The sequence below is a fragment of the Chiloscyllium plagiosum genome, unplaced genomic scaffold, assembly GCF_037043375.1.
Source record: "Chiloscyllium plagiosum isolate Xiang-an unplaced genomic scaffold, Cpla_swu_hap1 HiC_scaffold_40, whole genome shotgun sequence".
NCBI lineage: Eukaryota > Metazoa > Chordata > Chondrichthyes > Orectolobiformes > Hemiscylliidae > Chiloscyllium > Chiloscyllium plagiosum.
The window spans coordinates 67,933,751-67,956,026 of record NW_028270178.1 but is presented as its reverse complement, the minus strand read 5'-3'; the positions used below and the strand labels follow the sequence as shown (position 1 = coordinate 67,956,026).

Below are 22,276 nucleotides of genomic sequence, written 5' to 3'. Positions count from 1 at the left end.
ACATATTTCCATGTCAGGATGCCGAGTGTTTTAGAGAGGAGCTTACAGTGGTGCTGTTCCCTTGTATCTGCTGCGCCTGTCCTTCGAGTTGCAAGTGGTAGTGGGAAGGTACTGTCTCAGGAAGTGGCTAAGTTACTGCAGTGTAGTATTTTAGATAGTGCATATGGCAGGTACTAAGAATCAGATTTGGAGGCAATGGACGCTTGTGGATGTGCTGCTGATCAAGTGGGATGCTTTGTCCTGGACAATGCCAAGCTTCTTGAGTGCAGTTGAAGCTGTTCCTATCCAGTCAAGGGGCGAGCTGTGCTATTAGCCTCCTGACCTCTGTCTCTTAGACAGTCAATTGGCTTTGCGAGTCAGGAGGGTGAGTTACTTGCTGCAGTATTCCTAGCCTCTGGCCTGCTCACTGATGGTGAGGGATTCAGTGGTGGTAACACTATTGAATGTCAAGGGGTTTTGGTTAGGTTGTCTCTTATTGTCAATGGTCATTGTCTCGCAGCTTTGTGGTGTGAATGCTATGTGCCACTTGTCAGCTCAAGTCTGGAAATTGTCCAAATTTTGTTGCATTTGAATGTGGACTGAGGAGTCACAAAAAAGTGTTAGATTAATGCAGATTTCACTTCTGACCTTCTGATGGAGGGAAGGTCATTGCTGAAGCAGCTGAACATGATTGGGCCAAGGACACTTTCTTCAGGAACTCCAACAGAGATTTGCGTTGGCTGAGACGACTGCCCTCTAATAAGCAGAGCCATCTTTCAATGTGTATGACTGCAGGCAGCAGGGAGGTTGTCACCTGATACCCAGTTTTGCTAGGCTCCATAATATCACACTCTGTCGAATGTGACCTTAATGTCAAGGGCTGTCACTCTCCCCTCATTTCTGGAATTCAGTTCTTTGTCCATGTTTAAATCAAGTCTGTAATTCAGACATGAGCTGAGTCGGCCTTGCGTAACCCACATTTACGCAGGTTATTGCTGAGCTAGTGCTGCTTGATAGCACCTTCTTACATCTAACTCATGATTGAGCATGGACTGATGGGGCAGTAATTCGCCAGGGTGGTCTGACCTATTTTCTGTGCACAAGACGTGCCTGGCCTATTTTCCACATTGTCCATGCCAGTGTTTTAGCTGTACCGGGATTGCTTGGCTCGCACAAGTCATCAGTATTAGTGCCAGAATTTTGTCAGGCTCCATAGCATTTGCAGTAACCGCTGCACCCCCTCCCCCGCCCAAAAGTGTCTTGATTTTTCAAGAGAGAAGCGAATTCCCTGCTGACAGGTATCTGTGATATTGGTGATCTATGGAAGATGCCGAGGTGGATCAGACAATTGGCACATCTGGCTGAAGACTGCTGTGAATGCTTCAGCCTTAACTTTTGCGCTAATGTGTTGTGCTGTTCAAAGCAGATCAAGGGAATATCTGTGGAGCTTATTCCTTCAATGAGTTGTTTAATTATCAACTTTAATTCACGACTTGATGTGGCAGCCCTGTGGGCTCAGACCCCTGTTTCCTGAATGAATGTTCTAGCCACAATATCTCCAGACTATAACTCCAACCTCCACTCCATAATGTGGATATTCACAACAGAAGATCGCTTATCCTTTGTATTGTGTAGATTCCAACAATGCATCGTATATTCGCTTAAATTGTTAGTCTCGAAAATACTTTACTTCACAGACTTTAGAATATAATGTTCTGTTTTCAATTCTTCTCTCCGACAGGCAAGCTCATCGATGTCACACTGGCTTTCCTCCTCACTAATTGCAAAACCAAACATTTTTCACCTCATCTTTGAATTTACTGATCAAAATTGCTACATTCTTGACTAGACCGTTCATATACGCTGCAAATATCAAAGGATCCAGCACGAAGTCATATAGTAAGCCACTGGACACAAGATGTCTCCACAATGACTATCTTCGACCATTACCTTCTGCCAACAAATAAACCTTCGATGCATTTGCCAAACTGCACCAGAACCCATGAACCCTTACCATATTAAAGATGCAAGATCTGGTCAAAAACCTGATTGAAGTCAAGAAGCATTAAATCTACTTTTTGCACCCGATGTCACATCTCATTGACATCTCATTGACTCACCGGAAAACAGAATCAACCACTTCCGATATGACATCACTTCCACCAAAGCCATGCTGAATTTAATTGCTTAAACCTTACAATTCCAACTTTTAATTAATGCTGTCTCTTAGATTTACTTATTAAGTTCCCTCAAGCTTTCTACTTTTAAACATAGGTTTAGGAGTGAAACTACACATTGACATTTATCTCTCTGACAGATAATTAGATTACATTACAGTGTGGAAACAGGCCCTTCAGCCCAACAAGTCCACACCGACCCGCCGAAGCGCAACCCACCCATACCCCAACCCGTACATTTACATTTACCCCTTACCTAACACTGCGGGCCAATTCACCTAACCTGCACATCTTTGGACTGTGGGAGGAAACCGGAGCATTCGGAGGAAACTCACGCAGACACGGGAATAATGTGCATGAGGCAGGAATTGAACCCGGGTCTCTGGCGCTGTGAGGCAGCAGTGCTAACCACTGTGCCACTGTGCCACCGTGCCGCCCACATATTTGCTCTAGCTGAAATAATATTGTGTCTCTTCTGTTTCATTCTGGGAAATGGAAATGGAATTGAATACAATGTTGAGACCAACAACAATCTGTTTGTTCTTGACACTGTCAGTGTGCGTTCACCCTCAGAGGCAGGAAGACTTTGTGCTGATAATACGGAAAGTAGCGCCTGATGTATCATTCTCAGCTGGCACACAACTTCCTGTTTCTATGTGCCAGCAGCAAGCCACACATCTCACTTCTGATCAGAAAATAAACCCAGGGGATGCAATCTGGCGGAAACATCTGCCAATGTGGCCTATATCAGGACACAGAGTGTGAAGCAATCACATTGAAGTGACATTTGCAAATCGACCATTCGATCTCTGTTTCACGGTCTGATTCCAGGACGTCATTGGATGAATCTCTCGACCATCTTACAAGATCATTCGATTAACTAATGTCTGGGATATATCGACTTGCGCCTTGTCATGTCTTTGATCTTGTACTACTTGTTACTCTCTCTTCAGAATTAATATTCCCAGTTTTTGATTCTGTCTTCTGTATCCATCACCTTCCCAGCCGAATACATTCTGTTTGATCTGTTTCCTAAATTTTGATCAACTAAAAATATAATACAGTTTTGTACAGACAGGTATGTTGATGTGTCCGATTAACAGAATCAATATGGAGAGATCACCTTGGCTGTATCTAAGTCTGACCGACATTGAATTCAAATAAACCACAGCACTGTATGGTTTCAAACTTTGCAAATCCTCTCTCTTTGAAAGAGCTTGTTCTAACGGTTAATTATTTTCTTGATTATTTCAGAAACTATGACTAAACATCACTATTTTTAACAAAGTTTCAAATATTATTAAAAATTGCAGCCCTGGCATTTCCTACAGTGAGCTTTGTGGTGTTTAAATGTTCTGGTCAAAATGTGCTTCAAGCAGAAGACTGAAACATTGGTTTCTCCGAGTTCCCAGCCATTGCACTTGCAGTTCCATAATAATTGCAAGCTATTGATAAGCCCCAGAGAGAACAGAATGTCCAGGCCCTCTACACATCCAAACGCCATGATGTCGGCCTCGAAGCCCTCCGTTTCTTCCAGTCACGCCAACCCAAGCAGTACATGCTCAACCTCAACTACATTTCCTTTCAATCCTCCCACTTCCTCCAAACCAAAGGGGTCACCATGGACACCTGTATGGACCCCAGCTATGCCTGCCTCTTCGTCAGATATGTGGAACAGTCAATCTTCCACAGCTACACTGGTACCATTGCCCACCTTTACCACCGCTACATTGATGACTGTATCAATGCCACCTCATGCTACCACTCGGAGGTTGAACAGTTCATCAACTTTAATAAGACCTTCCACCCTGACCTAAACTTCACAGGGACCATCTCACACACCTCCCTCGCTTTTCTAGACCTCTCCACCTCTATCTCCAGTGACCGACTAAACATTTACTACAAGCCCACTGACTCTCACAGCTACCTGGGCTACACTCCTCCCACCCAACCTCCTGTAAAAGTGCCATCCCTTATTGTCAATTCCTCTGCCTCCACCGCACCTGCTCCCAGTTCGACAATAAAACATCCCAGATAACCTCCTTTTTCAAAGACTGCAATTTCCCCTCCCATGTGGTCGACGATGCCTTTGAACACCATCCCTCCAATCGCAACAGGGAGCCCTCCTGGTCCTCATCTTCCACCGCACCAACCTCGCATACATCATATCATCCTCTGCTGCTTCCTCTACCTGTAAACAGACCCCATCACTTGGGGTATATTTCCCTCCCTACCCCTATCTGCATTCCGGAGACACCATTCCCTCCGTGACTCCCTCGTCAGGTCCGTGCCCCTCCACCAGCCCACTCCCCTCCCCTGTCACCTGCCCTTGCCACCACAGGAAGTGTAAAACCTGCCCCACACCTCCCCCTCACCCACGACAAGGCCCCAAATGATCCTACCACATCCCGGAGAAATTTATCTCATCCACAAATGTCATCCACTGTGTCTGTTCCACCTGATGTGGTCTCCTCTACATCAGGGAGACAGGACACTAACTTGTGGATCATTTCAGAGAACATCTCTGGGACACCCGTGCCAACCAACCCCACGCCCCCGTGGCTGACCACTTTAACTCCCTCTCCCACTCCACCAAGAACAGGCCAGTCATATTCTGTTCATTTCCAATGAATAAAGACAAAATAACCGAGCCTGAATTTGGGATGATATTAACAGGATTTATTTAGATTTAAGTATACAGATTATTTTGACATAACAGGTGGAGAGATTCACTTCCTGTAAAAGCAGCTCAAGTGATATAAGCTGGCACCAAACCGAGTTTGGTCAATACTGAGGCAAAAATACAGCATGCAGTCTTGAGTGAAATAAATAAAGAAACTATCTTAACATCGGAACAAGATAGAGTGTATTAAATATGAACAAAGACACAAGTACTTTAGGATATAATAGAAAATTAATCTATATTACATTGAAATGCAAACAGAGATGTGAATTTGTGTCTCGACATTCTTCCTAGCTAAATTAATCATTTCAGAAATGCCTTTGTTGAATTTCATGAATCATTCGTTGGTCCATTCCACGAACCTTCCGAAGTCCTTGTTAAATTCTGAACCATCGCCTTCCAGGTTCAAAGTGGTTGCGAGTTTCATGTTACAGCAAATTGTGAAGTTGTGCACTGTATGCCAATGTCTTAGTTCAAAAGTTAAAGCAATCACAGCTCCAAACATTTACAAAATATCACTATGGAGCTTCCTGGAATCCAAAAAAAAATGTCCCTTTGATTAATGATTTCTAAAATTTACTAACATATCTGTCATGAAGGACGTTTTCAAATAACTTGAAGTGCAAATGGTTCACATCAGTCGGAAAACAGTAAGATTTCATGTGTTACCCCACACAAACAGAAATCAAGCAATATTCACGAGTTGCTCTCAGCAAGTCTATGATGGACTGTTTAATCAAACAAAATCATTTCCAATGTTGTGAGGGCTCGTCTATCTTCTGTACAATGGTCTGAATTTTAAGTTGTGTCTGACTGCAGATGAAACTGGCTGATCTGGGTAAAAGTACAGCTTCTGCCTTTCACATTGTTAATGTATATTGCTGACTTTAGCAACGTGATGTTGTCCCAGGCATGGTCTGGCACCATTAATTAGACCATTAATTTCCACATCACTAGCCAGACTATCAGGTGGAGTGTATTGATCTCATTGAAACTAATGCTTGGAATATTTCCGGTATGAATCATGTGAAGTAGAGCCTCTGAACGAGACATAGAACATAGAACCATACAGCACAGAACAGGCCCTTTGGCCCACGATGTTGTGCCAAACATTTGTCCTAGCTTAAGCACCTATACATGTACCTATCCAATTGCCGCTTAAAGGTCACCAATGATTCTGACTCTGCCACTCCCACAGGCAGCACATTCCATGCCCCCAACCACTCTCTGGGTATAGAACCTACCCCGACATCCCCCCTATAACTTCCACCCTTCACCTTAAATTTATGTCCCCTTGTAACACTCTGTTGTACCCGGGGAAAAAGTCTCTGACTGTGTACGCTATATATTTCCCTGATCATCTTCTCAACCTCTATCAAGTCACCCCTCTTCCTTTGCCTTTCCAATGAGAAAAGGCCTAGCACTCTCAACCTATTCTCCATTCCAGGCAACATCCTGGAGACAAAGTAGGAACGATGGATTTCGAGTAGTAGGAAGTTTTCATGACAGAGAGAGATCACTTCGCCCATCGCACCTGTATCACGTGAAGACAGAGCTTTCCAGCCAACACCCACTTTCTTGCATGTTGTCCATAACCCTGCAGGTGATAGCACTGTAAACATTGGGAACATTGTGTAGGGTCTGACCCATTATCAACATAGATATGATCTCCAATGCTGTAAATCCTGGCTTATGGGGAAAAAGTAGGGGCAGAACTGTATCAATATTCAAACAGTTGGTACAGCCCTGGGGAGCTAATAGGCCCATTTCTAAACCCTGTTCCTCAGGATATTTTGACTATTCTTGACTTAATATCATTGAAAACTGACATGAAAAAATGCAGACATGTTCCCCAGAAATGCTGACAGCAACATACCTTTAATTAGCCAAGATCAGCAACATGAATTTAGAAAGTTTAAAAAAAATCTTTCTGTTAACTGATTATTGACAACACGGATTTCACAAAGTGCAAAGTACAGAGGGGAAGGGTGGATGGGTGGGGGTGGGCGATGTTCACTATTCCCTGATGTCTGGTTGCGTTTGTGAGCAACAGATGAACCTGCGAACCAGATTCAGGACGGTACTGCAGGTATTTCAGCAGTTACGGTGTACACAGCATTCTCCCAAAAATCAGCAATGACACGAACATTTATTTTTGATGGTGTTTGAATAAACTAAAATTGAACAATATGGTGGGAGAAGTTCCTTTCATTTCTTTGAATTAGTAACAAGGGACGCTCTCTGTGGACCTGGGGTGACAGGAGGATCTTTCACAGCAGAATGTAAGGGAACAGAGTTACCGTTGGAAATCCAGATAGACTGGAACTTTTTTCACTGGAAGGTGAGAGTTCGGGGTGGGGGGGGAGGGGGGGGTGGGTGACCTCATATAAGTTTATAAAGCCATGAGTGGAAAGGTCAATGGCTCTAATTGACATGATTCATACTGGGAAATTACGAAGCTTTAGTTTCAAAAATATCACATATCAATAAACTCCACCTGACCCTACAGCTAGCGATGTGGAAATTAATGGTCTAATTAATGGTGCCAGACGATGCCTGGGACAAATCTCTTTATTCAACTACAGTCAGCATATACAGTCACAATGTGAAAGGCACAAACTGTACTTTTACCCAGATCAGCCAGTTTCATCTGCAGTCAGACGCAACTTAAGATTCAGACCATTGTACAGAAGATAGACGAGCGCTCACAACATTGGAAATAATTTTGTTTGATAAAAGAATCCATCGTAGACTTTCTCAGAGCAATTCGCGTCAACAAACTTGTTTTTTTGTGTGTGTGGGGTAGTGCACGAAATGTTACTTTAATCCGATTGATGTGAACCATTTGCACTTAAGAAGTTGTTTGAAACGTCTATCACAGGAGATACGCGAGTAAATTTTATAAATCATTGATCAAAGGGGACAACCTTTTTTGGACTCGAGGAAGATCCACAGTGATATTTTGTAGATGTTTGGAGCTGGGATTGTTTTCAATTTTTGACCCAGACATTGATGTATTTTCCCTCTGGTGGGGGATTTCAACACGTTTTTCCAATGAGAGGAGAAAATTTTTAAACAAGATATCAGAGACAACCTTTTACACAGAGAATGGTTTGTGTGTGGGATGGTCTGGCGGTGGATACTTACAACCTTTAGAAGACATTTGGATAAGTAAATGAATATCAAATGTTTGGATGGATATGGGCCAAGTGCACACAGGTGGGATTAGTTTAGTTTGGAATTAGGACTGACATGGAGTGGTTGGACCGAAGGGTCTGTAACCATGCTGTATCACTACATGACTCTATGACTATTGATCAATTTTTCTCAATACTGAACAGTGCTGTAGCGATCCTTGAATGAACTGTTGATGTTAAGGTTGTGTCTGAGACTCTGCGAATATTTCCTTCAATGAGAGGAGGGACTAGTTCTCCAAGTTACACAACTGAAAATAAACTTTTCTCCAGCATTGCTGCTGAGTCGATTTGTTTCTGCGGAGGCGGTGGTTATAGTTTGCAGTTGGCTTTCCACCAAATGGTCAATAGTGAGACAAAATATATTTGATCCACTACAGAAACTCCACCTGCTTCCAGTAAATGAAACTTGGAACTCAAGGACCTTTTCTGTAGTCAGCTTAATTGCTGCCAACTATTGTATCTGGCCGATTAAAGGGAAAATGAATCAACTAAAGTAAAATCCTACCAAACAAATTATATTTTCCCATTTACTCACAATGGATGCATTTCACTTAGCATTTCTCCCTTTAAAAGGAAAGTCACTGAATACAGCATTCACTGTATGACTATAGAAAACAGAACATTGAATGCAGTGACGTTCTGGTTAGTTCAGTCTGTTTATTGAGTATCTTTAAAGATCCTGAATATGAAGTTAATGGATCCAAAATCCCACATTGCGATAACATTTGTTATCATCTCAAAGTAAATTAACAAAATTGAATTGGTTCAAACTCACATCACTTGTTTCACCATTCCCTGATTCATGCATCTCATTAAAACTGAGTGGGCTCTTTCTACATGGTTAACACTGGTGTACTGAAACAGCGAATTTTTGCTGATTTTTATGATTTAACTGCCCTGTCAGAGCTATCAGTGAGCAGAGAAATGTACTGTTTATAACCTACATTCGTGGTAATTATTACTGTAATACTCTCTAATTTAGCCAATCATTCCTGATGTACCCAGACTGTTACATGCAATGGTTTAGATGTTGAGGATTTTAAAAAAAACTTATGGACTGTCTTGTTCTAGTTCATTCGATGCTCTTTCAAATGTTTACCTCGGTGTTATGTATCACTGCGAACTCACATTTTGTTTCTCAGGCACACAGCTTTCCTTTACTGTGCATTTTAGTGTCGGAGCAATTTGAAAAAAAAGATGCAAGGAGAGACATTCTGCAATGTAAGGAGGCGCTTCTAATCTCCGGGTCCAAACTGTTTAGTGACATACACTCACATTCTGAACATAATCACTTTAGACATGCTCCATATTAGGTTGCCGAAACTGAATTTAGAATCGTAGATTAGAAATGATATGTTATTTTGTAATGTGAGAGAGACTTTGAGTGACAGCAAAAATAAAGTCATTCATTTTGTTGGCTAATGATATTATTGAAGTTCTGTTTAGCTTTATCTGCTTGTGGTGGAATGTAGGATTAAAGGGAGTTAACTTCTAATTGAATATTCTAAATATAATCACTTTGGACACGCTCTGTATTCAGTTGCCTAAATTGAATTTTGAAATGTTTATTATGAATTTACATGTTATTTTTGAGTGCGACAGAGACTTGCAGTATCCAGGGAAGTAACGCTCAAATGTTTTATTAGCGAGTAATATGTTTGAACTTTAATTTCAGTTTTATCTACTTGTGAATGAATGTAGAAATAAAGGGAGCTAACTTCCAGTTGAATTTGTTTTTTTAAAAAACAAAATAAATGCAACTATCATGTGAAACAGACCTGAAGCTACTCAAATTCACTTCCAAAGAAGCTCTTCAGCAAAACAAATATCCCAAGATGTGTATGTGTCCATGTTTAAGCTGAACCTCATGTAAAGACATGATCCCACGTGTTCGGGCTGTGCAAGCTGATACTAGGATCCAGTCTCAACCTCCAGCAGGTCACCAACATGCGGAAGCTGTAAGCCTGCCCCTTCCGATGCCCTTATAAATCCTGAGCACTAGACCGTAATTCAATACTCCTGGGTCGGCTCTGTTTGGAAAGATCTTGACAGAACCGTTTCCCACAAGTTATCAGAATGATTATGTCGACACTTTTTCTCAGTTTGTTACTGACTTCTTATCATGTGAGTGTTTGTTGTTCAAGTCTCTCTTTGTGATTGTCTCAATGTTAGTCTACGGCAGGAATGTAAAAGTCTCAGCCATCATTTCACCAATATTAATGCTCATGGTTTATTTGTTTTCTTTTTAAAGGTGTCCAGTCGGAGGTTGTTTTGACCCAGCCAGAGGCGGAGACTGGCCGTCTCGCAGGCAGCCTGAAACTGACCTGTAAAACCAGCGGGTTCAATCTTGGCAGCTACTACATGAGCTGGGTCCGACAGGTTCCCGGACAGGGTCTGGAGTGGCTGGTTAGCTACTATGATTCATCCAGCAATTACTATGCACCAGCGATTAAGGGTCGGTTTACTGCGTCCAAAGACACTTCAAACAACATTTTCGCGTTGGATATGGAGAACGTGAAGATCGAAGACACCGCCATCTATTACTGTGCAAGAGGCCACCGCGAGAGGAACTAGGGCTGGACCCGTTCAAAAACAGCTCGAGGGAACATTTTGTTAATTCCATCATAAACTGACAGTCAGTACGAGTTTTAAATGCAATTATAGCAACTGCAATCTGAAGCAGACCTCAGGCTGCCTCTTACAAAACTATCAAAGAGGAAATGTACCATTTAAACTAGCAAACTGGTGACACAATGGGACAATGTTTTGGGCATGTCATATGTACTGCTAACACTTCCATCAATTAAATGCTCTGACAAAATGTTAGTTTTAATATATCTGACAGCTCAGGAAATCACTGCTAATTGTTATGTCAAATATGGCATTAATTCTAAACATGATCAGAACTAAATGGCTCTTTCAAATGAAAATTGAGACCTCGACTAAACAACAGAGAATGAGTGTACTGGTCTACATCATTGTGATACTACAGTGGGTCACAGTGTTGTGCACAGCGCCATCCTCATACAAAAACCATTGACAAGTGTTTATCTCAAATTGGTGATTTCTACCATTGCAGGAGTGAGAAATAAGGTGAGATGCGATTTAAACGCAATCCAGTAGTGCTAGTTTGTACAAATGTATAATGTTTTCTACCTTCTTCGTGTTGATTGTCAAGTTAATTGCAGACCAAACTTGGAAAAGTATTCCAAGCTTTCAAAATACAATGAATCGTAAAAGCTGGAATAACAAACTGAATCATTTTTAGAGGAGTCTGAATCACTGCTTTCCAGGAAGTGAAGAAATTCTCTGCATTTTACAGTTTACAGTCTGTCATAGTATTTGACACAACGTGTCTCATAGTGATATAGCTGGGGTGACACTGCAATTATGATCAATACAAAAACCTATTCAGTCTCCATTGTTTGAAACTAGTCAGTGATTACTTCTACAAACCGTCTTAACTTGCAGTCAGTATTAGTTCTGTGCGGTTTAATGCCAGTATCACTATTTAATTTGTAAAAGTGTTGGGTAATTATCGATACACCAGTTGGGGATTTTGAGAATCAGCTCATGTGTTACTCTGTGAAGTATAAAACAGTATTAACATTAATCAAGAATGTTCAGAATTCACTAGTGCAATTATGTGATGAAGATTTATCGTGACTTTATTTTGCCTGTGGTTCTGAAAATTTAAAATGATGGTAGATTTTTGATTTGTTTTATGCAGAGCTAGTTATTGTGTGACCCAGTCCAGAGAATGTAACACTGTGACTATCTTGGCTACTGGGGCCAAGGGACCATGGTGACAGTGACTTCAGGTAAGACCCTTGAACTTTCTTAGTGACTTTTTAAAAACTTTCTATTCATGTGACTAATTTCTGAATTAAATGAAACTCAGATTCTGTGCTGAGTTTGGTTTGGTTCGGATTGATTTTTGTTCACACTGATTACAGACTTCAGTTAAGGCTCAGCAAATAGTTACAGTGGGGATAATGGAGTCAGTTACTCGGTGAATCGCTTTTTTTGATCAGATGGGCATTCTGTGTGGCTGGGTTACTTGAAACACCTAATGTCTCTTAATCAGTCAGCTATAAATAATGGTTAATGTCAGTGACACCCTGACTGTGAGTTTTATTATCAACAACAAACGCTAAGAATTCAAAGATGTTCGAGATATTACTAAACATGATTAAAATATGCTAAAATATCATTATTCACTTCGTGAATATATGTTCTTACCCTGATTATATTTTCTCATTTATTTTGTTAATTTTGTTGATGACAAGCAGGTTAGAAACTGTCATAAAATTTTCTTGCGGTGCTATATTGCATTCTGTTGATGAGATTCTGAGTTTGTTTTACTTGATTCTGTTGAATTGAGTTGATTGGATTTTGGCTTTGTTTTAGTTGATTCGGTTTGAACTGTGTTGATTGGATTCTGACTTTGGTTTTATTTGGTTTTGTTGAATTGTGTTGATTGGCTTTTGAAATTGTTTATTTGATTCTGTTGAATTGAATTGTTTGGATTCTGATTATGTTTCATTCAAATCTGTTGTTCTGAGTTGATTGGATTCTGATTTTATTTTCCTTGATTCTGTTGAATTGAGTTGATTGGATCTTATTCAGTTTGTGAAATTGATCAGCGTTTTCATGCTTTCTGTAATCGGTGTTTTCTCTCTGGTGAGGAGATTGACTCTCTGGATTACTTTTCATTACCAATATTTGTGAAGTTCTTTGGTTTTTCATGAATCATTTCTGCATTTGTTAAAATTATATGACACATTTTTCTCTGCTTGATTGAAAACATTACATCCATTTGTAACGGTTTGAAAAACAACTTAAGGCAGAAACCCGGAAGTGTGAGAAATGAAAAAAAAACGAGTTTTTAATGCATTGACTTTAAAAAAAAAACTCAGTTCTAATTGTAAACTAACTGAATTTTGTTTTGAGTAGCCTCATTCAAAATAAAATTTGGGACTAAAATCTGAAACTGCCGAATTGATCAGATTATGTAATTGAAACTAACTTAAAATTATAATGTGGTAATATTTGTCCATTCAGTAATTTTGTTTTGATCATGAAGTGATTAATCAATAAATGCCTTCAACCGCTCTACTGTGCGCTGCACAAGATTGTCACGATCAAGAAGGGTGTACAGGTTGGAAATAAATTGAACTGTTGCCAGAAACGTTACAGCTTTAAGTGTAAAGTCCCCTCACAAACAAGGCTGCTGTTATGACTTGCTATTTCTATTCAATTTAATCATTAGTTTGCTGGATTCTGTGCAGCTTTGTTAGACTTCAATTTGTTTTTTTTTGTGAGGTTACATCATGTTCTTGGTTCTGTTGAAAATGTTTGCAGAGCTAGTTCTGCAGCAAACACACCGTGTTGTGATCTGGTGATCATTGATCTGTTGAGGAGGGACTGTGCTTGGGTAACATTAAATATGTTATATTTGGGAAACCGTTTCTGGTTCTACATTGTTTTTGCAATGTTAACATGGTTGGTGACAGTGAACCGCTCCAGGTTCCTCATTCAATGCAATCAGCATGCGAGGTGAAATTTCATAAAGCCTAATATTAAGTGAAAGGCAAATCGCAAAGATTTTAGAAATGAAGGGAAAACAGATACCTTCGGGCGCCATTTTTACTTAAAAGTAATAATTAAGGATTAATCTAATCCATGCTTTACAATCCAAATTCAGAACTCCACTATCTAGTTCAATCACAAGGTGTGTCTTTTAACAGTTTACAAGTCATAGAGAAATATAAATAGAATTCCAAAAGTCTAATGTTCTAATAGTTCTTGCTCTTGAGCAAAAATGCCATGACTGTGTTATAATTGATCAACAAACACCTTTCAATTCCGCTGTACATTACATACATATTTTTTCTGGCTGGAAAAGATTATTGGCAAAGACCATTTGGAAATTCTGTTCAATTCTATGAAGAACAGGTCAGTTTCACTGCTTTGATCAGTTTCACACGTAACTTGAGTTAATTCATTGTTATGTCCCTGATTAAACTGGATTTACTGGATAAAATAAAACATTAGCTGAATTATTTAATCTGCACAGTGCTTTAGGTGTTCCCAATCTGTGCATTTTAAATAAATAGTTACATTTTACAACAAAATATCAACTGAAGAGTCATTCTTTCGGAGCAACTGCTATAGTGAATTATGTGACCAAGGCCAAATTTCGAATTAATTAAAATAATCCATTCATGACCTCGCAGGGCAGCATGGTGGCTCAGTGGTTGGCACTGCTGCCTCACAGTGCCAGGGTCCCAAATTCGATCCCACCCTCGGGTGACTGCCTGTGTGGAGTTTGCACATTCTCCCTGTGTCTGCGTGGGTTTCCTTCGGGCGCTCTGGTTTCCTACCACAGTCCAAAAGATGTGCAGGTCAGGTGATTGGCTGTGCTAAATTGCACATAGTGTTCAGGGATGTGTAGGTTAGGGTGCATTAGTCAGGGGTAAATATAAATTAGGGGGAATGAGTCTGGCTGGACTACTTATTGTTCAGAGGGTCAGTGTGGAATTGTTGGGCCAAATGGCCTGTTTCTATACTGTAGGAACCCTACTCTTAAAACCATGGGAGTGCTTGCTGCAAACAAAGAGAATTCATTTTACATCGATGTGTTCAGACGGATGCAGTGTTCACAAATTTGCAGAAGACATGAACTAGAAGATAACAGAGCACATGGTTTATTCAGACACTGAAAATAGAGTAATATTTATTTTAATTAATATACTTGACCGATGTATTGCAATGTCGCGATCGGAAGGAATCTGCTCACATTAGTTAAGTGTAACAATCATTTAGATTAGATTTCCTGCAGTATGTATCGTGCCATTTGGCCCAACAAGTCCACACCGACCCTCTGAAGAGTAACCCACCCAGACCCATTCCCCTTCCCTATATTTACCCCTGACTAATGCACCTAACACGATGGACGATACAGCATGACCAGTTCACCTGACATGCACATCTTTGGATTGTGGGAGGAAATCCACACAGACACAGGGGAGATTGTGTAAACTCCACATAGGCAGTCACCCGAGGCTGGAACCGAGCCTGGGTACCTGGATCTGTGAGGCAGCAGTGCCCACATTTACTTAGACATCCGCTAAAGCGGGCAACTCCAGACAGAAGCATGTTTTCAATTCATACCTTTTTAAACATTTTCGTTCATTAAAGGAGTTAACAAAAAAATGACCTTGCCCTAATTCCTTCAACAGAAATGCTTTCCACACTGGAATGCAGTATTGACTTTATGCAGTGCATGCAAAATCTCCACAGTTCAAGGAACGTTTTAAGAATATGTAAAAACAATTTAGAGAATAATCCATTTCCTCCGGATCTGTGCTTTAATTAGCGATATTTCCCACCTCAATAATTTTGTTAAATACAATGACTTATTAAGTTTATTAACTCAGTGGTTATTTATGTTCATTGTGAACACATTCTTGTTCACATTAATCCTCTGGTTAGTTCCTCTGATGAATGTTCAATTACAGTGAATATATTTGACGTGAGGAGTTGAGCAATCTATCCTCTAGGATTAAGTCTGTTGTGCAGTTTATTTCAGTGCTATGTCTGACTAACTTGTCAATGGTCCTGACCATTTGTAAATTGTCCAGTTCGGATACCTGAATCTCAGACAGTTCAATTTTATCTTGAGCTTCAAAACCACTTTTATCTGCCAGAAATACAATATTCGATTAGGTGCCTCAGAATTGAGAGCCCTGACTAAGTTGTTCCAATCAGAATGAACGTTTCAGGAACAACAGCAAGAGTTTTGAAATTGGTTGTTGGCAACAAGAGATATTTGATTGAGAGAGGCAGAGGGAAATATGCTGTATATTTTCTTTGTGCCTCAGTTATGCAGGACATGTTTCGAGGCACAATGTAGAATCAGAATTTTTTTGCATCTTATTATTTGAAAACCTATTATCAGCTTTTAATGTCACTGGAAACGGTCATATTACACTTCAAAACATTTTAATCTTTTCCAAACTAAGTAGACCGTCTGGTGCAGCAACATTCACAGGGGAAAGAGGAAGGGAGTTCTAGGTTGGAATCCAGTGACAGTGAATTGATGGCAATGTAATTCCTAGATTTATTCCTCTGTAGTTCTCATAGAGTTTGAACAATTTGGAGGTGCTGTCAAAGCATTCTTCGATAAATGTTGAAATGTTACTTTCATTGTACAAACATTCTGGAGCAATCCCTGGTTGTTGGAAGGTGATAATAACTAACATGGTTTATGTACTGTCAAAACATGTGGGCTGTGTTCTCCGTGATAGTGTCAAGCTCATTGTGTTCAGGTCTGTTGTGATGTTGTAGTAGAGTCCCTGATTCTGTGCCAGGTGGCCTGTGTTCACTTACAACCTGTTAGAGAGGTATGTAACACAATCTCTTATCAGGTTACTTCAGTGCAAGAAAGCAGATTGACATGTCTGGGTGTTTGTTGGAATTCCACTCACAGAGGCCAATGAAATCTATTCAATCGCTGTCCTGACTTGTGTCTCTTAGATATTAAACAGAAGTTTGGTGGTTAGCAGCTTTTTCCAGATCAATATTTGTTCACAAGCTTTTGGGCATCGCTAGATGGTGTTAATGGAGTAAGTGCTCAAAGAAATCCCAGCTTTTGACTTGCTGTTCTAACAATATCATTTATAACTAATCCAGAATAGATCATTTTCGCAGCATATTTGATGAGATTATGCTTCGGCTGTTTTACTTTATATTAAACCAGTGCTGGAGCTGAATTTGATTGTTCAGTACGGTGGGAGTTCCGCTGAATCCAACACTTGCTGCAGATGGTGAAAGCTTTTCAGTTGGTCTTCAATTGCTATCTCAGACCATCCAGTATCTCTGCTAAGAATTCTTTTTCCAACAGGAGTCAAGCCAACGTAATCACTGTTTATCTCAACAGGTGTGAGCTCTTGTGCCAAAAACATGAAAACAATTTGGTGAAGGGCGGGGAGGGGGTCTCTGGATGCGAAAGGTTAACCTTGCCTTCTCTCCCCAGGAGCTGCTAGACCTGCTGAGTTTCTTCAGAAGTTTCTGTCTTTATTTTGGTTTTCTAGCATTTAAAGTTTGTTGTTTCATTGAAAAAAGTTGTGTTCGATGAAGCACGTTCTTCAGAGAAAAGATGCATTTGAACAAATTGCGAATGTTCAGAGATATTAAATATCAGAGAATCATTGAATTTGAGCGCCCTGATCTCGAGCTGTAGTTTCACAAGAAATATGATGAAGTAACAACACACTCCAGAGCGCAGTGGCTGCTGTAATTGGGTGGAAGTTATTTTGATCACTCACATAGAGAATGTCAATGATCCCGTTCCAAATAATCAACTGAAGGTTTTTTTTAAAAGCATGTGTGAAACAATTAATTTGTTGAAATATTTTAACAAAAAGTGTTCACCGCCAGTGCTAGCTTAATGAATGACACAATGATAGGAAGGTAGGAGCAAGAGGAGGGCACTCAGCCCCTCGAGCTGTTCCACCACTGACTTAGATCATGGAGCATCTGTGAGCTAAATCCACAGGTCTCCCTTTGGCTAAAACTCTTTAACACCTTTGATTAACAAGCAAAAACTATCCCAGATTTACTGATTCGCCTGCCCGTAACAAAGGGAGACACCATTTCTGAAACACATTCCAGTGAGTACTGTGACACAATGAGGCTGGAATTAATTGCTCATGAAAGTAAACTTTCAATCTCTGACAATTTCCAATTGAAACATCCCAATCATCATATTTCTTTAATTTAACACTATACTTCCCTGGAATAAAGAAATATAATGTGTGATTGCCTTGCTAAAAATGAGGGAAGCTTCATTCCTATTACATGATTAAGAAATAGCTCTGTTCATTCAGTGAAAACACAGTCAAATCACACAAAAGGAAACCATGTCATCTTGTGTAGACACACAAGTGCCTCAAATAATTTTCAATTCTTCCAGTGGTTGTTTGAATCTCTAGACAGGTGTGGAAGTGTCAGACTTTTTATATCGCCTTGAGAAACCAGTTATCATCAGCCTATTTGAATTGCTGAAGTTTGTGTGGTATTAGCACATTCACAGCGCTGTTAGGAAGTGAGTCCCATGGCTGTGATTGAGGAAGAGGAAACGGCAGAGAAATAGTTGAGAGTCAAGTTGAAGTCTAATTTGGAGGAGAGCTTTCAGGTGAAGCATTTACACGCATGTGCGCCCTTATCCTCAAGGATCACGGTTTTGGAACATGCTGCTGAAGGGACATGTCAGCATGCAAACTGGAAGCTGAAGAAGGCCCCTCAGCCCCTCTAGAAGGCTATTCCATTCATGGGATCATCATTAATCTTGCTGCTCACCAGTCTTCCCAACACACAAATAACATTGAACCTGATTGTTTACTGTTCAGCAAAAGAATGGTGAAACTTTGGAATTCTCCACCACAGAAATTGATTCAGGACAAAACATTAAATGATTTCAATAAGGAGATAGATTCCTTCAATCCTTAAAAAAATGCTCCGGATGTGTGGGAGAAAGGCAAACAGGGTACAATATTGGTTGAAAGCCATGAAAACATTGAATGGGGCATGGTTTGTAAGTTTGCACGTAACACCAACATTGGTGGTATAATTGGCAGTGAAAGTTATCCAAACGTACAATGAGATCTTGATTAGCTGGGCCAATGGGCTGAGGAGTGGCAGATGGAGTGTAATTTAAATGAATACGACGTGTTGCTTTTTGAGAAGACAAATCAGGTCACAACATACAGAGTTAATGGTAGGGCACTGCATAGTGATGTTGAACACAGGGCCCTGAGGGTCCAGACTCATAGAGTCTTACAGAGTTCATGGTAAGGCACTGGGTAGTGATATTGAACACTGAGGACCCTGAGGGTTCAGACTCATAGATTCTTGAAAGCGTTGTCTCAAGTAGCTAGTGTGTTGAAGGCGTTTGGCACATGTACCTTCATTGGTCAGAGCACTGAGTGCAGGAGTTGGAGCTTCATGTTGTACCTGTCCAAAACATTGGAATGAACTGCCAGAGGAAGTGGTAAATGCAGAGATAGGTCCAACATTTAGAAGACATTTGAACAGCTCCAGGAACTGGATAGGTCTGGATGGATATGGGCCAAAGGCAGGCAAGTGGAATTAGTTTAATTTGGGAACTCTGGTCAGCATGGATGAGCTGGACCAAAGGAACTGTTTCTGTGCTGTACGACTTTATGACTCACTGACTTTATGGTGGAGTAGGCTTAAAGTTGGAAGGTGGTGAGCAAGTGAGGGGCTAGATTGGGCATGTGGGAGAGTTTGGGCTGGTAGGCTGTGAGGTGTTGGCTGGCTGCTGGGTAAGCTTGCATGCACTCTGTCTGGCAAGGTGGCATCAAGGTAAATGGTAATGGTCACAGGATAATTTGGTCGAATTGTGCTTGGTAGGTGAGGGGTAGTTTGAGCTGAAATGCAGGAGGTCTGTCTTTGCCAGGCTGGTTAGTGCAGAGGTGGGCAGTGTGCCAGGCTGGTTAGCGTAGAGCTGGGCAGAGTGCCAGGATGTTTCGGGGGTGGAAGGTCACTGTAATGAAGTGACAGGGGGACGTGTTGTCTAAATGCAAAGCTCGGAGTCTGGCAAAATGGTGGGTTGTAAAGGACAGATGCGAAAGGAGCTAGGATGCAATGTGCACAGGTTGACTTGGGTAAGATGGGAGGTCAGTGATCAAGGACTGAGGTCACGTCTTGGGTAGTGGGCTTTTGTCCGAGATTGTGAAAATGATGGTGCCAGGTCCAGTCAGGGCCAGATTCACCATGGGCCAGGTGCAGGGCGGCAGGAGTGTAAATGAGTGAAAGGGATTGAGATCATATGTCCATCTGGAATATAGAATATAGAACATTACGGTGCAGTACAGTCCCTTCAGCCCTCGATGTTGCGCTGACCTGTGGAACCAATCTGAAGCCTATCTATCCTACGCGATTCTATTTACATTCATATGTTTATCCAATGACCTTTTAAATGCCCTTAAGGTTGGCGAGTGTACTATTGTTGCAGGCAGTGCGTTCCATGGCCCTACTACTCTCTGAGTAAAGAAACAACCTCTGACATCTGTCATCTATGTCCTCTCCTGCTAGCCATCACTATTCAAGGAAAAAGACTTTCACTGTCCACTCTCTGTTTATCTTTTATGTCTCAATTAAGTAACCTGTCAACCTTCTTCTCTCAAATAAAAACAGCCTCAAGACCCTCATCCTTTCCTCTTTAAACCTTCCCACCATACCAAAAAACATCCTGGTAAACCTCCTCTGAACTCTTCCAAAGCTTCCACATTCTCCCTATAATGTGGTGACCAGAACAGTACACAATACTCCCAAGTGCAGCCACACCAGAGTTTTGTACAGCCGCAGCCTAACCTCATGGTTCTGAAACTCATTCCCTCTATCGATGAAAGCCAACACAAAGTATGCCTTCTTAACAACTCTATCAAACTGGCTGGCAACTTTTAGGGATCTATGTACATGGACACTGAGATCTCTCTGTTCAGCTGCACTACCAATATGGATTTCCTTGGATGTGTTTCGTGTGATAGGGGTTGTGTGTTCCGGGCATGAATGGGTGTATAGCAGGGTAGGGTTTGTCAATGTGAGTGGGAATTTAGGTCTAGACAGAGTAAGTGCAGTGGTTAGTCTGAGACATGAGGTTTGGTGATGAACTGTGTGTCAGTTTGATAGTTATTAAAGTTAAAGATTACTTGTTCATTTCTTAAATCATATTTACGTAAATACTCAGCTGTAACACTCCAAAGTCTCTGAACCTTAATGGTCCTCCATTTTTCAGAGGCCTCCAGAATTCAGATAATTGTAAATGAGATGTTTCAACTTCCAGCCAAATGGCATGAGTTCAGTCGTGACATCCATCCTCCCCGTCCCAGTGCTCAGCTCCTGCCTGTGCTGCTGCTGCAGTGACCTCCCTCCCAGAGAGAACATTCTGCCTTGCATTGATAAGTGAGGAAGGCTCACTGGACCTGATTTCCAAGTATGGGGACGGCAAACACGAGGGGACACAACTTTAAAGTGAGGGGAGATAGGTATAAGACAGATGTCAGAGGTAGTTTCTTTACTCATTGAGTAATAAGGGTATGGAATGCTTTGCCTGCAACGGTAGTGGATTCGCCAAGTTTAAGTACGTTTAAGTCGTCATTGGGCTAACATATGGACGTACATGGGATAGTGTAGGTGGGATGGGCTTCAGATTAGTATGACAGGGCAGTGCAACATCGAGGACCGAAGGGCCTGTACTGCGCTGTAATGTTCTATGTTCTATGATTCACTCTGACTTCTCTCCGGGGGTACTGCCAGCTGTTGGGTATTTCCAGCAGCACGGCACCTCGTGGGGCAGCACGCTGGTTCCGTGGTTAGTGCTGCTGCCTCACAGTGCTCGGGACTCGGGTTCCATTCCAGCCTCGGGTGACTGTCTGTGTGGAGTTGGCACTTTCTCCCCATGTCTGTGTGTGTTTCCTCCCACAGTCCAAAGATGTGCAAGTTAGGGGAATTGCAAATGTTGTGTTCAGTGATGGGGAGGTTAGGTGCATTAGTCAGGGTTAACTGTAGCATAATATGATAGGGGAATGGGTCTGGATGCGTTACTTTTCAGAGGGTGGGTGTGGACTTGTTGGGCCAAATGGCCTGTTTGCACACACTGTAGAATTTCAATGAATCTGCATTTCCTTGGTTTGTCGTTTGTGAAACTTCTCTGCTCTTCACAGCAATCCAGTGAAAGTGTCAGTTGGTGAGATCTTCAAACAGTTACTGGGGTGGGATCAGAATGTTCTTCTTCCGAAATTATATGGCAATGGTCAAGGTCGAGGGCATGTTTCTAAAGAGGGAACCAATGATCATGATCAGCAACTGGTAGGAAACAAAAATAAACCCCAGTTATGCTGTCGACTTCAGCGGGAGCATATTGGCAAAAGTTTACAGCTGAGGATACATTTGAGTAACTGATAAGGTCAAATTAACAGAAACTAACATGCTCAATTGGTCATTCTGTTGTAGAGACACCATCTCCCCCCACGCTTTATGGCCTGGTCTCCTCCTGTCAGGAGCACAACACCGGTTCTGTGATCTTTGGTTGTTTGGCGATGGACTATTCCCCTGATGTCACCAAGGTAACCTGGAAGAAAGGTGGGGAGCTAATCACGACTGGATTTAAGACTTACCCATCAGTGAGAAACAAGAAGGGAACCTACACC

General features: G+C 41.3%; 1 long non-coding RNA gene across 2 annotated transcripts in view; it reads left to right on the top strand.

Moving 5' to 3' along the window:
* Positions 1 to 22,276, top strand: part of LOC122552337 (uncharacterized) — a 41,236-nt gene extending 18,960 nt beyond the window's left edge. The window contains exons 1-3 of one of the 2 annotated variants that reach the window (XR_015754011.1): positions 10,297 to 10,671; positions 11,767 to 11,857; positions 22,080 to 22,276. This is a non-coding gene — a long non-coding RNA (uncharacterized LOC122552337). Of the gene's footprint in view, positions 1 to 10,296; positions 10,672 to 11,766; positions 11,858 to 22,079 lie in introns of those variants that run through there. The other variant, XR_015754010.1, reaches the window with a different exon arrangement.